Here is a 14,215-nt window from a genome sequence, read left to right on the forward strand (position 1 = left end):
CTGGAGGTCAGTGCTCACCAGCGTGGACCGCAGTGCTGTGCATGCGCAATATGGAGCGAGTGACACCGGTGTACGATAAATTAGAACTCATATGCCAAAGTTAGTGTTGGTATTGCGCTAGCGGTCCATGCTAATGGTATCCCCCAAGGAAAGGGGGTGGCATATATCCTCTCAAAAGATAGGATTGGTGCCTAGATAAGAGATAGTTAATGGTGGGAATTATATTAATGGTAGAAGAGTATAAAAGGACCCTGGTGAGTTTGAGGAGAGGGAGGGAGGGAGATTATTGGGTCCTAAACTGGGGAATAAAAAGAATGGGGTAAGGTAAATGATGATCATCAATTAGTAGAAACTAATAATGACATAACAGGTCAAATGGTGTTACCTGTCAAGCAACGGTATATATTTTTAAATAAAGCTGGTAAAATTAAGATTCTCATTGAGCCCATAGGGGTGAACGGTGTTCAGGGTGAAGATCGAACGGGTCCTTTTATCGGTTAGGAGCCTGTCGATATCACCTCTTCTAATGGTTGGTTGGATTACTTCAAACCATTTGAAATTTGAGGACTGTAGGGCGGCCATCATGTTTTGTATTTATATGCCGTGCAATTAGTTTGTCTCCGTTATGGTTAATATCACTGATGTGTTCCAAAATACGTTTCTTAAACTCTCATGTTTTTTTCCCAACGTATCGTAGATTGTATACACATACTGCTTCATATACTATCTCTGTTGTTTTACAGTTGGCGAAGGATTTGCTCTATAGGTGTTGCTTTGGTTTCTGAATTGGCACGTTTGGCAGGTAAATTATATGGGACCCACAATCATATACAGCCAGTGTTTATCACACAGCATTTTATCTTCCTACAAACGACATTATATGTGTTTTTGGTGTACTACACTGTGCAACATATTTCCAGTACCAAGAAGACCAGGTTATCCTTCCCCAGTCTTCACTCACCTCAATGTACCTACTCAGATAAACCCCTTTTCTGTATATAAGAGACCTACATTGTGATACTCCTAACCCTCCCCCCAACACACTTTACTTATTCAACCCCTTTATCTGTTTCTCTAGGTGTACCCATGTATATGGTATATCCTCCTAGAACCCTGGCGACCATGTAAAACTATACTACACTCACCCAGTAGTACTAACTCAGGTAATCCCTATACTACATTTTATAGATATATGTATATATCTAGCTTTCTTAAAAGGATGAGACATCATGTGTAATGGTGAGCGGGGCTATTCGAATTGCAAAAAATTTTTCACCAATATCGTCACTTCACGATTTCACGAATATTTAGAAAATCACAAATAATATTCATCATGATGAATATTCTTTTTTTTCTTTCTGTTTTTTCACAGTACACATCACAATGATGTGTACTGTGTAAATAGAAAGTGATCATCCCTCTCTGCTTCCAGCGTGTGGTCCAAAGAAGGCGAATTTGCGAATGCGAATTTTATGTGAAACTTATGCGAATATCAGCACTTCGAGAGGACACTGATCCCTCCCTTCTTTTAGCTTGTGGGCCAATGAGAAGGATGCAAATACAGTTGTCAGAGGTTAACAACATCCCAAGCAACCAATAGGAAAGTAGTTAGTTGAAAGATATAATCGCCCATGCGCATTTTGCGATTTTATTAAGAATTTTGCATGGAAAAAAAAGTTAATAAATCTGCGAAATTCACGAATATAGAAACATAGAAACATAGAAACAGAATGTGTCGGCAGATAAGAACCATTTGGCCCATCTAGTCTGCCCAATAATCTGAATACTATGAATAATCCCGGGCCCTATCTTATAAAACGAACGAATATTTGTCCACATATTCGCAAAATATCACGAATTTGAATATGGCCTATGCTGCTCATCACTAATCAGGTTTACCTTTTACTCTGCTCATTAGGTCTCAATCTAACTTGATAGACTATACCGTCACTCAAACACTACTAATATTTTTATTGGGTCCTCTGGTCTATGTTATCCATCCACACAACTATACATTATACATTGCACCTTTATGTATGGGTGATCCACACCCCTCGAGTACTTACTATTCATATCCCTGATGAGCTGTGTGAGTACACAGCACAACGAAATGCGTTTAATAAAATGTACACTCTTTTGGGATACTCTCTCATATCCATAGATAAAGTCTATGATATACTGTATACAATTTGTATGACAACCACGTCTGTTTAAAGTATCATATTGTGTGGAATACTTTGCTGTGTGAAGATCAACTACCTTATTGTTTGTACCATGTAAGGTGCCTCTACTGTGAAACTTAACAGGTTTTATGGTTAATCGCCTTACTTCCCATAGCACCAGGGTACATACAGGAGGTTCCAGCACAGGCTCGGTCACAAGGACAGGGGACCTGCAGTAACTAGGAAGGCTCTTTTTTTAGTGAGGGCAAGAGTAGGGTCCTTTGACCTTAACCAACTAATACCTCTGAGCTCTGTGCATCAAAGTTGATGTTCTACTGTGTATTAACACTGTGTTTAACACTCGTTATGTTTATGCTATTCACTGTCTATGTAGAGTATGATCTACCACTTTTTGTACACTTAGATGTGTGCTCACTAGTGTTGAGCGGCATAGGCCATATTCGAATTCGCGAATATTCGCGAATATATGGACGAATATTCGTCATATATTCGCGAATATTCGCATATTCGTTATATCCTCGTTTCATTTTCGCACATGCGAAAATTCGCGTATGCGAAAATTAGCATATACAAAATTAGCATACACGAAAATTCGTATATGCGAAAATTAGCAAATGCTAATCTTCGCATATGCGAATTTTCGCGCGCCAGTCTCGCACAGTAGTATTACAGCCTTCTTTACACCACACAAGCTGGAAGCAGAGAGGGATGATCATTGTGATGTGTACTGTGAAAAAAAAAACTAAAAAAAAAAAACGAATATTCGTAATTACGAATATATAGCGCTATATTCGCTATATTCGCGAATATGCGATATTCGCGAATAATATTCGAATTGCGAATATTCGCGAGCAACACTAGTGCTCACAACAAATTTTCATTTAGAAAGTATGTTGTTTCTTGAATTCTACTTTTTCCAAGTTTTTTTTTTGTGAAAAAGCACTTAATCCAATATAATAAGGACTTAAAATTGTGTAATTCAGAAAAAAAAGCCTCATATGGCCCCCACATAAGTCCATTATAACAAAAATGATGTTACCGTATATACTCGAGTGCTGAAAATGCCCCCCTCGGCTTATACTCGAGTGAAGTCTCCGCCTGTCAATCCCCTCAGTGGTCTTCAACCTGCGGACCTCCAGATGTTGCAAAACTACAACTCCCAGCATGCCCAGACAGCCATCGGGGGTCTGGGAGTTGTAGTTTTGAAACATCTGGAGGTCCGCAGGTTGAAGACCACTGCAGCTTTCGTCATCATCCAGACCTCCCTTTAGTTTTCTACTCACCTCCCCTCGGTGGGAAGGAAGGGTGAGCTGGTCCGGGCCATCTATGCTGCAGGGATCGTCCGGTGGGGAGGGTTAGTTGTTCCGGACTGTCCATTTTCACCGGGAGGCCCTCTTCTCCGCTCCGGGCCGGCCCCGGCCTAGTGACGTTGCCTTGACAACGACACACAGGGACGTCCGTGCGCAGCAGACGTCCCTGCGCACCGAGGGGAGGTGAGTAGAAAACTAAAGGGGGGTCTGGATGATGACGAAGGCCCGGGCAGTGGTCTTCAACCTGCGGACCTCCAGATGTTTCAAAACTACAACTCCCAGCATGCCCAGACAGGGATTGACAGGCGGTGATAATGAAGGGGGGGGGGATGATGACGAGGGGGTGATGACAGGGTGATGATGACGGAGTGATGATGATGGGGGTGAAAATGACAGGGTGAGGATGACGGGGGTGTTAATGATGGGGGTCTGGATGATGACAGGGGGGAATGATGACATGGGGGATGATGTATTTCCCACCCTTGGCTTATAGTCGAGTCAGTAACTTTTCCTGGGTTTTTGGGGTGAAATTAGGGGCCTCGGCTTATATTCGGGTCAGCTTATACTCGAGTATATATGGTATGTCAAAATAATTTCATTGGCTGAAAAAAGAGAGGACAAAAATACTCACCTTCCTACCCGTACCCTACAAACCTGTGAGCAACCCACATGTATGTCATAGATGTTGCTGTGCATTTGCCAGATTTAAAAATCCACATCGTGCCTTCATATCCGCATGGAGTTTTCAGCATTATATGTTTATGGTTTTGGAAAAGTATATTCAATTGTATTGTAGGGTAATTGTATTGTGGTGTATTTGTAATATAGTGTAATTGTATTGTGGTGTAATATCCTACATGTGCACTTAACTAGTTTGCAAATTAATTCTCATTTGAAGGGTCTTGTCAATAGTTTGGCCCACAAAGGGTCTGTCTACAAAGCTCTATCGGCATTGTTTCTACTATAAAAGGACTTTCATACTCTGTGAACAGTTGGTGACTTTAAAGCCACATGGTCAACTATCATAAAACATTATGCCACACATATATCACTTCTGTGAAATACAGATATTATTCTAACATTGGTGAATTCCCATTATTTCAGACAGAGGAGGCTGAGATGAAATTGAATTGCTGGGTAGTAACATGAGAATGAGGGGATGACCTTCTCCAAGGATGACTTTCAATTAGCTTCAAATCCAACACAAATCTAAGAAATACACAGAAAGGGAGACAGAAAAATCCCAAAGAATAAAGATGACAAGTTTATTCATTGTTATGGTTAAAAAAATAAAAAAATAAAAAGAATTAAAAAGTCAAATGGTGTTTAGACCTCAAGTTGAACAATAAAAGTTCAGGTCTGGGTCATGTTCAGATCTTGTACTCCGCTATGTTATATGAAGCTTGTATAAGGAATGGCTGTGAGCGCATAAAGACCACCACCGAGGATTAACTAGACATGCATACATTTACTCTATTGTATTACATTATACAGGAAAGACTGATCGCTGCAGCCTCTCAAGTACAATACATTTGAAGAACCTCATTTAGACTTTAGTTGCTAACAGCACAGATAAAACATACTGTAAGAAATAATTTGATTTATTAGATTTATAAACATGCCCATGGTATGGCAGTGGTTAACAAAGCTTTTCATCCTAGAAAACCACAAACCAGCTAGATTACCTGCCAAGTAACCCTGACCATTCTATTGACATACTCAGGGGCAGGGCTGCCATCAGAAATTTTGGGACCCCTTACACAGCTCAAGGCCAGGGCCCCAGCAGTGTCTTACCCCCGAGTCTGCCCCTAGAGCCACCCCCCAGCCTTTTTTGTTTTCTAATGATATATTTTTAATTATGTTATAGCAGTTTGAAGTGCAGTAAAACACTGTGCTGCAATGTATTTTACTGCGCCACGCTCTGCTATAATCTAATATACCCTATTTTTAAAACTGTGAAACAACCCTAAAATTTGCTAATATTCTCACATAACAGGGGAGAGTTATAAAAACCTGTGCAGAGGAAAAATGGAGCAGTTGCTCATAGCAACAAATCAAATTTTTAAGAAAGCCCCTGAAAAATGAAAGAAGCTACCTGATTGGACGCTATGGGAAACTGCTCCATTTTTCTTCTGAACAGGTTCTGATAAATCTCCCCCACTGACCATATAGAGATAGATACCAGAATGCATTCTGCATACTGTATAAGTGATTACAATTACATATAGATACTCACAGGGGACGTCTTCTCTGATCGGAGTCGTTCACGTTTCCTTTTTTTTCCCATTATCCGGCCCGGGGCATCATGAAGACTTCTCCCGGCCAAGACTCGTCTCCACAGAGCAACCAGATAAACTTGTCTCTACAGAGCAACCAGATAAACATTTTAGGCTTATTTCTCCAGCACAATGTCCACCTCAATATGGCTGTAGACCCTCCTCTGTGCCCCATATTTAGTTATAGGCCCCCTTTTGTGCCCTCATAGGTAGTTATAGGTCCCTTTTTGTTCCCCCATAGGTAGTTATAGGTCCCTTTGTGCCCCCATTGGTATTTATAGGCTCCTTGGTGCCCCCATAGTTAGTTATAGGCCCCCTGTACCCCATTGGTAGTTATAGGCCCCATGTGCCTCCACAGACATACTGCCTCCAGCCATACACAGTATGTGGTTGAAGGCAGTAAGTCTATGCTCCGACCACTGCTCCTTTAGTCCTGGGCCCATGGGTCAGAGCAATAGGCCCCTGGACTGGAGTTCTGTGCACTGAGGACAAGCAGGGCTCTGTACACTGAGGACAACAGGGCTCTGTGCACTGAGGAAAATCAGGGCTCTGTATACTGAGGACAATCAGGGCTCTGTACAATGAGGACAAGCAGGGCTCTGTACACTAAGGACAAGCAGGGCTCTGTATACTGAGGACAAGCAGGGCTCTGTACACTAAGGACAAGCAGGGCTCTGTACACTGAGGACAAGCAGGGCTCTGTACACTGAGGACAAGCAGGGTTCTGTACACTGAGGACAAGCAGGGCTCTGTACACTGAGGACAAGTAGGGCTCTGTACACTGAGGACAAGCAGGGCTCTGTACACTGAGGACAAGCAGGGCTCTGTACACTGAGGACAAGCAGGGCTCTGTACACTGAGGACAAGCAGGGCTCTGTGCAGTGAGGACAAGCGGGACTCTGTACACTGAGAACAATCTAGTTATAGGCCCCCTTTTGTGCCCCCATAGTTAGTTATAGGCCCCCTGTACCCCATTAGTAATTATAGGCCCCATGTGCTTCCACAGACATACTGCCTCCAGCCATACACAGTATGTGGCTGGAGGCAGTAAGTCTGTGCTCCGACCACTGCTCCTCATGGGTCAGAGCAATAGGCCCCTGGACTGGAGGAGCACTGGTCAGAGGATTAAAGGCAGCCTGCTGTGGTTACCTTCCGGGCCAGCCAGTTGGTCGGTCACCTGGCTTCCTGGCTGCTACTCCGCTCCGGCTCTTCTTCAGGGCATCGCTCTCCTCTCATTTCAGGGCCGACACGCAGCACTGCGGACGTGCCCATGCGCGGTACATTATTAACTCCCGGCGACCACTGCAGTTTCAAAGTGGTAGCGGCCTCCGGGCTCGGAGGTATATGTGGCTGGGACAATGTGACTGACTGGTTGTCAGTCAGTGTAAAATGATGCCCCCGCCACCCAGCAATCAGTAAGTGATAAGAAATTTTTAAAATGTTTAAAAAATTTAATAAGAGTTTTGGTCCCGGCCGGGCCCTCTGGGGGTCCGGGCCCCTTACAGGGGTACCGGCTGTACCCCCCCTGATGGCAGCCCTGCTCAGGGGAATAACTATAGGGGGTGCAGAGATAGCAGCAGCACTGGGCCCTGGTGCCTAAGGGGGCCCAAAGGCACATCTGCCCTATAAGAGACCATTAATATAATTGGCACATTGGGCCCTGTTGCAGATTTTGCATTGGGGCCCAAAAGCTACAAGTTACACCTCTGGACATACTATATATATTGCTAGAGAAACTGGTGCAGTAGTAATGGCTGCTGTACTGTCACATACTGTAGCGCTTCTTATCAATGTGGGGCTTCTTGGCATTTTGGGGGGTAGTTATTTAAGGGGCACTACAGTGAAAAAGAAATGTTTTAAAATCAACTTGCAACTGTTATATTACAACAGGTAGAAAAGCAAAAATCCATTTACTTTTTTTTTTTTTTTGGAAGGGGTGTTGGAAGGGGTGTTGCGGCCCCTGCTTTGGGCAGGGGTCATGACGTGCCACTCTGTGGGAGAGCTAGGGCTCCATACAGGAGATTGCGGGGGGCCACAGCACTCAGCTCCCCCGTGATCTAAAACATATCCCCTATCCTTCAAGATGTTTTTCTGTACTTATCGTCATGGACTTCTACTTTAATCTTTTTTTTATTATCTTCTGGGGGGAAAAAAACGGAATCACTTAATTGGTCAAACTTGTTTTGCTACCAAAATTTTTACTTTTTAAAAAAGATTTATAGTATAAGTTAAAGGGGTTATTCAGGAATAGAAATACAGAGCTAATTCCTCCCCAAAACAGCACCACACCTGTCTTCAGGTTGTGTGTGGTATTACAACTTTGCTTCATTCACATTAATGGAACTGAACTGAGCTGTAATACCAAAAACAACCTGAGGACAGGTGTGGTGTTGTTATTTGAAGAAATCAGCTCTGTTTTTCTAATCCTGGATAATCCATTCAATGCAATGTGATTTTGTGCTATTTAGAACTGCCTAGAAAACCTTGATGTGATGGCTGTTCAGATTATGTTGTCATTGATCTCCTATCCTTGACAGTGTAGTGTATTACAACAGGCAGAAAAGCAAAAATCCATTTACTTACTATTGTATTGAATATTTTATTAACATTTAGTGAATGAAATCTTCAGTCTCTGCGTATTTCTGTAAAAAATAAATAAAAATAAAGCAAGATCAGAAGTAAAGATCAGGAATGGACGATCTACCTAAATAAACACATTATTTATTCATTGCTCCCTTTTTATCAACCATGTGATTTGTAAAGTGAGACGGAATCTCGCACATCTCGGAGCTGTCAATCAAAGGATATTTTGGTGAGAAGATGACTGACTGTCAGTCATGCTCAGCTGGAGAATTAGAACAAGGTTCCACAACACTGCTCTTCTTCACAATGGCCATTATCTATTTGCCCATCAATTCTACAGTCCTCCTTTTAGTTCCACTTTCCCATGCAAAGTTAATTTACCTGTGCTCATTGAATGCAACATGAAGGAAAAGAAGAGTTAGTTACTCTATGGAATAAGTGGAGCAATGGTGTGGAGTAATGGCTTCCACATTATATTGTGTTTAGTCAGAACTTTAAATGGACAATGTCAGATCCAAAAACATTTTATATGTTGATATTATTTACCACGGAGGAAGGGGTTAGAATGGTTCATGTCCGGCTATATACCCCGAAACGCGTTTGGTGTGCTTTTATATTTATTTTTATTTTGTTTATACTTCTAGATCATTGTGGTCCTAAGCTTTAAGCCTTGGAGAGACCTTCACTTGTTTAAAATCAATTTGGGAACTATATTTAATCCCTAGGATTTTTGCATATTGGCTATACCGGATTACCGGATTCATCCTTCCATTACCAGATTACCGGACTTATCCTTCCATTAGAAGGTATTGTGCCACAGGGATTTGCCTATGTAGAGGACATTTCATTTGCCGCTATCCACTAATCACTGCATTGGCTATACCGGACCATCGGACTTACTATTCAGTGACTGTATCACAGGGATTTATCTGTGCGGAGGATATTCCATCCACACAAGCTTCCAAGTATTCGGCAATAATTGCATCATTATGAAGCAGGCTGTTCCCATCTGACCAGCTGACTGCCACACACGTGACCATCCACCCGCTACATAAGACGCTAGGAGCTTGCGGCGACGGTTGCACTTGCCAGTGCTCCAGCCGTTCTTAGCAAGAGTAAGACAACCATCGGTACCGGGTCCAGCGCGGAGTGGGTGAGTGGCACGCAAGTGCCTGTGTCTTCCCCTTACAGGAATTACATCGGCACAGCAGGTCCTTTTCAGCCGGACTTCCTAATTTTCATTCCGGTAACAGGAGTTCACTATTCCCCCGCACAGAACCATTTTATATCTGTTACCATCTTGCCACTGTGACAGAACTTTTATTGCTCATTTCACTTATTGTAGACTTCCTTCAGGACGGACGCTGATATCTCTAAAGGCAACACTTATTGTACATTTTTTAAGAACGAATGCTGATATCCTTAAGGGCAATATTTATATTTAGTTATCTTTTACTTCTTTTTACAGGTTCTAAAACGGCTTAGTTGCCAGTAGACATATTGTCATATTGCTACATTCCATATTATTGCTACATATGATATTGTATAATATTCTACTGTTTCTATGACCGATTGTTGTGAAACTTTACATGCCAATACCACTTACTCCCCGAGGCTTATACTGGTGATAGAATTTTTACCTATTTGTGCTTATTATATCGCACAGCCGTAGTGCCCTGTATAATTTTTCTTGTTAATAAATCATATACTATTACCTATTGGTTTGGAAGTCTATTATTCTTTCCCAATTGAACCATACATCCATCCTACACTCGTTTTTTGAGTGATAAAGCAGGGGACTGAGTAATCCATTTTTTAACTGATGAAAATTATAGGGGTATTCTGGGTAAAAAACAACTTATCCCCTATCAAAAGGAAAACCTCTGGCCGCCACACCCCCGCCCATAGACATGAATGGAGGGGGCATGACGTGACGTCACGAGGAAGCATCGCGTTACGTCACATCTCCAGTCCCGGAAGTTTTCGAGCCTGGAGACGCAGCCCCGCATAGAATGCGGGTGTTGCAGGGAGATCGCAGGGGTTCCAGCGGCTGGCCACCCATGATCAGAGATCTTATCCCCCCGTCCTTTGGATAGGGGATACAATGTTTTTGCCCAGAATTACCTTTAAAGACCTTTTGAATTATGGTTGTTTAAAAGTAACAATGGTCTTCGCCCACCCTGGTAACATCAGGCTGTTGCTGCTTGGTTGGTATCTGGCTGATACTGAAAATAGGGGGAACCCTATGCGTTGTTGTTTTTAATGAACCAATAAAAAAATGTGTGTGGTTCCCCAATTTTTTCAGTATCAGAGCTTCTAATCTGTAACAGAGCTTCCTGCCTTACATGCATTGTCCGAGTAGAGCAGTGGTCTCAAACTGTGGCCCTCCAGATGTTGCGAAACTTCAACTCCCGGCATGCTGGGAGTGGAAGTTTTGCAACATCTGGAGGGCCACAGTTTGAGACCGCTGTAGTAGAGGAACCATTGGACCACCTCCGGCACTATTTCAATGTGTGACTTAAGGGACTAACTAAAAGTTATCCTATTCCTAGGATGGGTAAGGGTACGTTCCCACCCGGCGTATTTGCTGCTGCTTATATTTTATTTTCCCATTGAATTCAATGGGTAGGAAAATACGCAGCAGCAAATACGCAGCAAAATACGCAAGGTGGGAATGTACCCTAATACATAGCTGATAATCATGAGAAAGGAGGTTACCTGTTCTCTACGTGAATGGGGCAGCAATGGGAATTCTTGGGCAGAGATCCATATACTCTCTATGGGGCTTTCAAACATTTCCCCTGTACAGGAATAAAAATAAACATAATAGAGGAGATTTGTGAAAACCTGTGTGAAGGAGAAGTTGATCAGTTGCCCATAGCAACCAATCAGATCGCTTCTTTAATTTTTAAAAAGGCCTCTGAAATATAAAAGAAGCCATCTGATTGGTTGCTATGGGCAACTTGTCAACTTTTCCTTTACACAGGTTTTGATAAATCTCCCCCAATGTACCTGTACAGGAATTATTCTTACAGGGATGTCCCAGAGCTTTGCAGGAATAAACAACACAGTGATGACACAAAGTAATAATGAGAAACACAGTGCTATCACAATGCATGGGTAATAAACGCTGTGAAGTCATAGGGAAGAATTATTGCACACAGTGATGTCAAAGGGACAATTAACTCAGAATCATGATAGAAGGATAATGAACAGCGATGTCACAGCACATAGATAAGCAAAATACAAGAATAATGATCAGTGATGTGATAGCATATGATGAATTAACACAGTGATGTTATAGAACAGAGGTAATAAACATGGTGGTGTCACAGCTAATGGTTAATAAACACTGATTTCTTAGAGCTGTACATTCATAACAATCATAGTAATAACTGTAAATTATAGTGTACTCAATATCATCACAGAACATAGAAAATACACTGGTGTTTCCCTATGTAGCAATGTCTCTGTCCAGCCCTATAAGGGGGCTCAGGTGCAACTGCAGCCTCTTCATTGTCTCTTAAGGTGCTCGTATCATGTTATGCAAACAAACCCAAAGTGGTACATGAATGCCACTTATGACTGGGCAATAAAGAAAGAAAGAAGCAATATAGACTGAATGTACTTGTCACACCTGAGGTAGGGAACAGTGCTGCCCTGACTTTTGCCCGAATAACTGTCCCAATTTTTTTTGGACGATCCGCCCTAAACTTCGTCCCCCAACTGGGCTATGGTCCTTACACAGGACTTCATGCAGGGGGGTCAGAGTGGTCAGAATAGTCAGACAAACCAAGTCAGCAACACACAGGCAAAAAGGTACAAAATCACAAGACAGAGGCAGAGTCAGGACAGGCAATTGGTCAAACCTAGATAGTGCCTAGTACAAAATCAGCAAAGCTAGAGCGCAATGAAAGGTCAGGTCTCAGAAAGTCAGAAGAACTAGGAAGAGATCAAGAACACTGGTGTACAGAATTAACCTCTATCACGGGCACAGGAGAATACATAACAGTTTTAAATATTCTGCTTCTGGGAAGCTTAATTCCTGGGGCTTGTACTGATTGACCGTCACTGTGTAAGGTGTCAATAATTAATCTGGAAATAGAACTTTACTGTGTTAGATCCATAACTGCCAGGGCCCTAGTGCCACATCCTTTCCTTCTGCAATTACATTTCTGTATGTCTAAAGTTCATAATTGGGGAAAACTGTTTTAGTCTAGAGTAGACACTCCAGATCACAGAGCTTTTTTTTTGTCATTGCTTTGTTAGGGCATCATTCTGATATGGGTTTATAGCTAAAAAAAAAACAAAAAACTCTACATATGAGTACATAAACACACGTGATGGATTATAGATTGAATAAGGTCCAATATGAACATTCACATAAAAAATAGATAAAATAAGGTTCTACTTTGAACATTGACATGAACTATGGTATTCCCTGGTTCCATCTAAGGCCCCTTTCTCACTGCAAAAAGTATCCGTTTTGAAACATCCATATGAAGTTCCGTCTGAAAATCAGCTGAAAACGGCAGTAACAAAATCCTATACGTTCATTAGAAAATCCCATTATAGTCTATGGGATTTTTCTAATAGCCGTCTTAACCCGTTATAGTCCGTTATTGATAACGGACGTCATTTTGTGACGGAAGATAGTACGGAAGAAAATAGTCCAGCTAGTTTTCTGCTGGTTTTCAGACAGAACTTCATACGGATGTTTAAAAACTGAGAATTTTTGTAGTGTAAAACAAGCCCTAACCCCTTAAGGACCGGGCGTTTTTCGGTTTTTGCTCTTTAGTTTTTTCCTTCTTACCTTTAAAAAATCATAACTCTTAAAATTTTGCACATAAAAATCTGTATTATGGCTTAGTTTTTGCGCCACTAATTCTACTTTGTAATGATATCAGTCATTTTACCCAAAAATCTACGGCAAAACGGGAAGAAAAATCATTGTGCGACAAAATTGAAAAAATACAGCCATTTTGTAACTTTTGGGGGCTTCCGTTTCTACGTAGTACATTTTTCGGTAAAAATTACACCTTATTTTAATTCTCTAGGTCCATAAGGTTAAAATTATATTCTAATTGTATAGGTTTGATTTTGTATTGCTTCAGAAAAAAATCATACCTACATGCAGGAAAATGTATACGTTTAAAATTGTTATCTTCTCACACCTATAACTTTTTTATTTTTCCGTTTTCAGGGCGCTATGAGGGTTCATTTTTTTGCGCCGTGATCTGAAGTTTTTGTCGGTACCATTTTTGCATTGACCTGATTTTCTATTCATTTCTTCATTATATAAAAAGTGACCAAAAATACGCTATTTTGGACCTTGGAATTCTTTTGCGCGTACGCCATTGACCGTGCGTTTTAATTAGTGGCATATTTTTTTTAATCGATTGGTATTGTCTGCCTGGTAGTGGTTTCACTACCAGGCAGACAATACCACATATGTTTATTTTTTTTTTTAATTATTGGAAATGCCGGGGGATTCAAACTTTTATTAGGGGAAGGGATAATTCAAAGGGTTAATGATTTTTTTACACTTTTCTTTTGCAATATTATAGCCCCCATAGGGGGCTATAACATTGCATTTACTGATTTTTAACTGTGTTCAATGCATCTCCATAGGGATGCCTCGATCAGGGTTTTCGGCGATTGATTGCTCAAGCCTGGATCTCAGGCTTGAAGCATTCAATCGGCGATCGGACTGCAGGAAGGAAGGTAAGAGACTTTCCTCCTGTAGTACAGCTGTTCGGGATGCCGCGATTATACCGCGGCGATCCCGAACAGCTCCCTGAGCTAGCCGGGCTCTTTTACTTTCACTTTTAGCCAAGTGGCTCAGCTTTGAGCGCGCGGCTAA

General features: G+C 41.7%; 2 long non-coding RNA genes across 2 annotated transcripts; one reads left to right on the forward strand and one right to left on the reverse strand.

The window, feature by feature from the left end:
• The first annotated feature begins 740 nt into the window (after positions 1-740).
• Positions 741-4,722, forward strand: LOC130357673 (uncharacterized). Its single transcript, XR_008889217.1, has 3 exons — positions 741-802; positions 1,079-1,163; positions 4,598-4,722. It is a non-coding gene; the product is annotated as an uncharacterized LOC130357673 (long non-coding RNA).
• A 1,044-nt stretch (positions 4,723-5,766) lies between these two features.
• LOC130357672 (uncharacterized) lies at positions 5,767-11,194 on the reverse strand. The gene is made up of 3 exons (XR_008889216.1): positions 11,071-11,194; positions 8,353-8,411; positions 5,767-5,855 (listed from the first exon to the last, which is right to left on the reverse strand). It is a non-coding gene; the product is annotated as an uncharacterized LOC130357672 (long non-coding RNA).
• Positions 11,195-14,215: the final 3,021 nt, after the last annotated feature.

This window comes from Hyla sarda, chromosome 2 (genome assembly GCF_029499605.1).
Source record: "Hyla sarda isolate aHylSar1 chromosome 2, aHylSar1.hap1, whole genome shotgun sequence".
In the NCBI taxonomy this organism is placed as follows: domain Eukaryota; kingdom Metazoa; phylum Chordata; class Amphibia; order Anura; family Hylidae; genus Hyla; species Hyla sarda.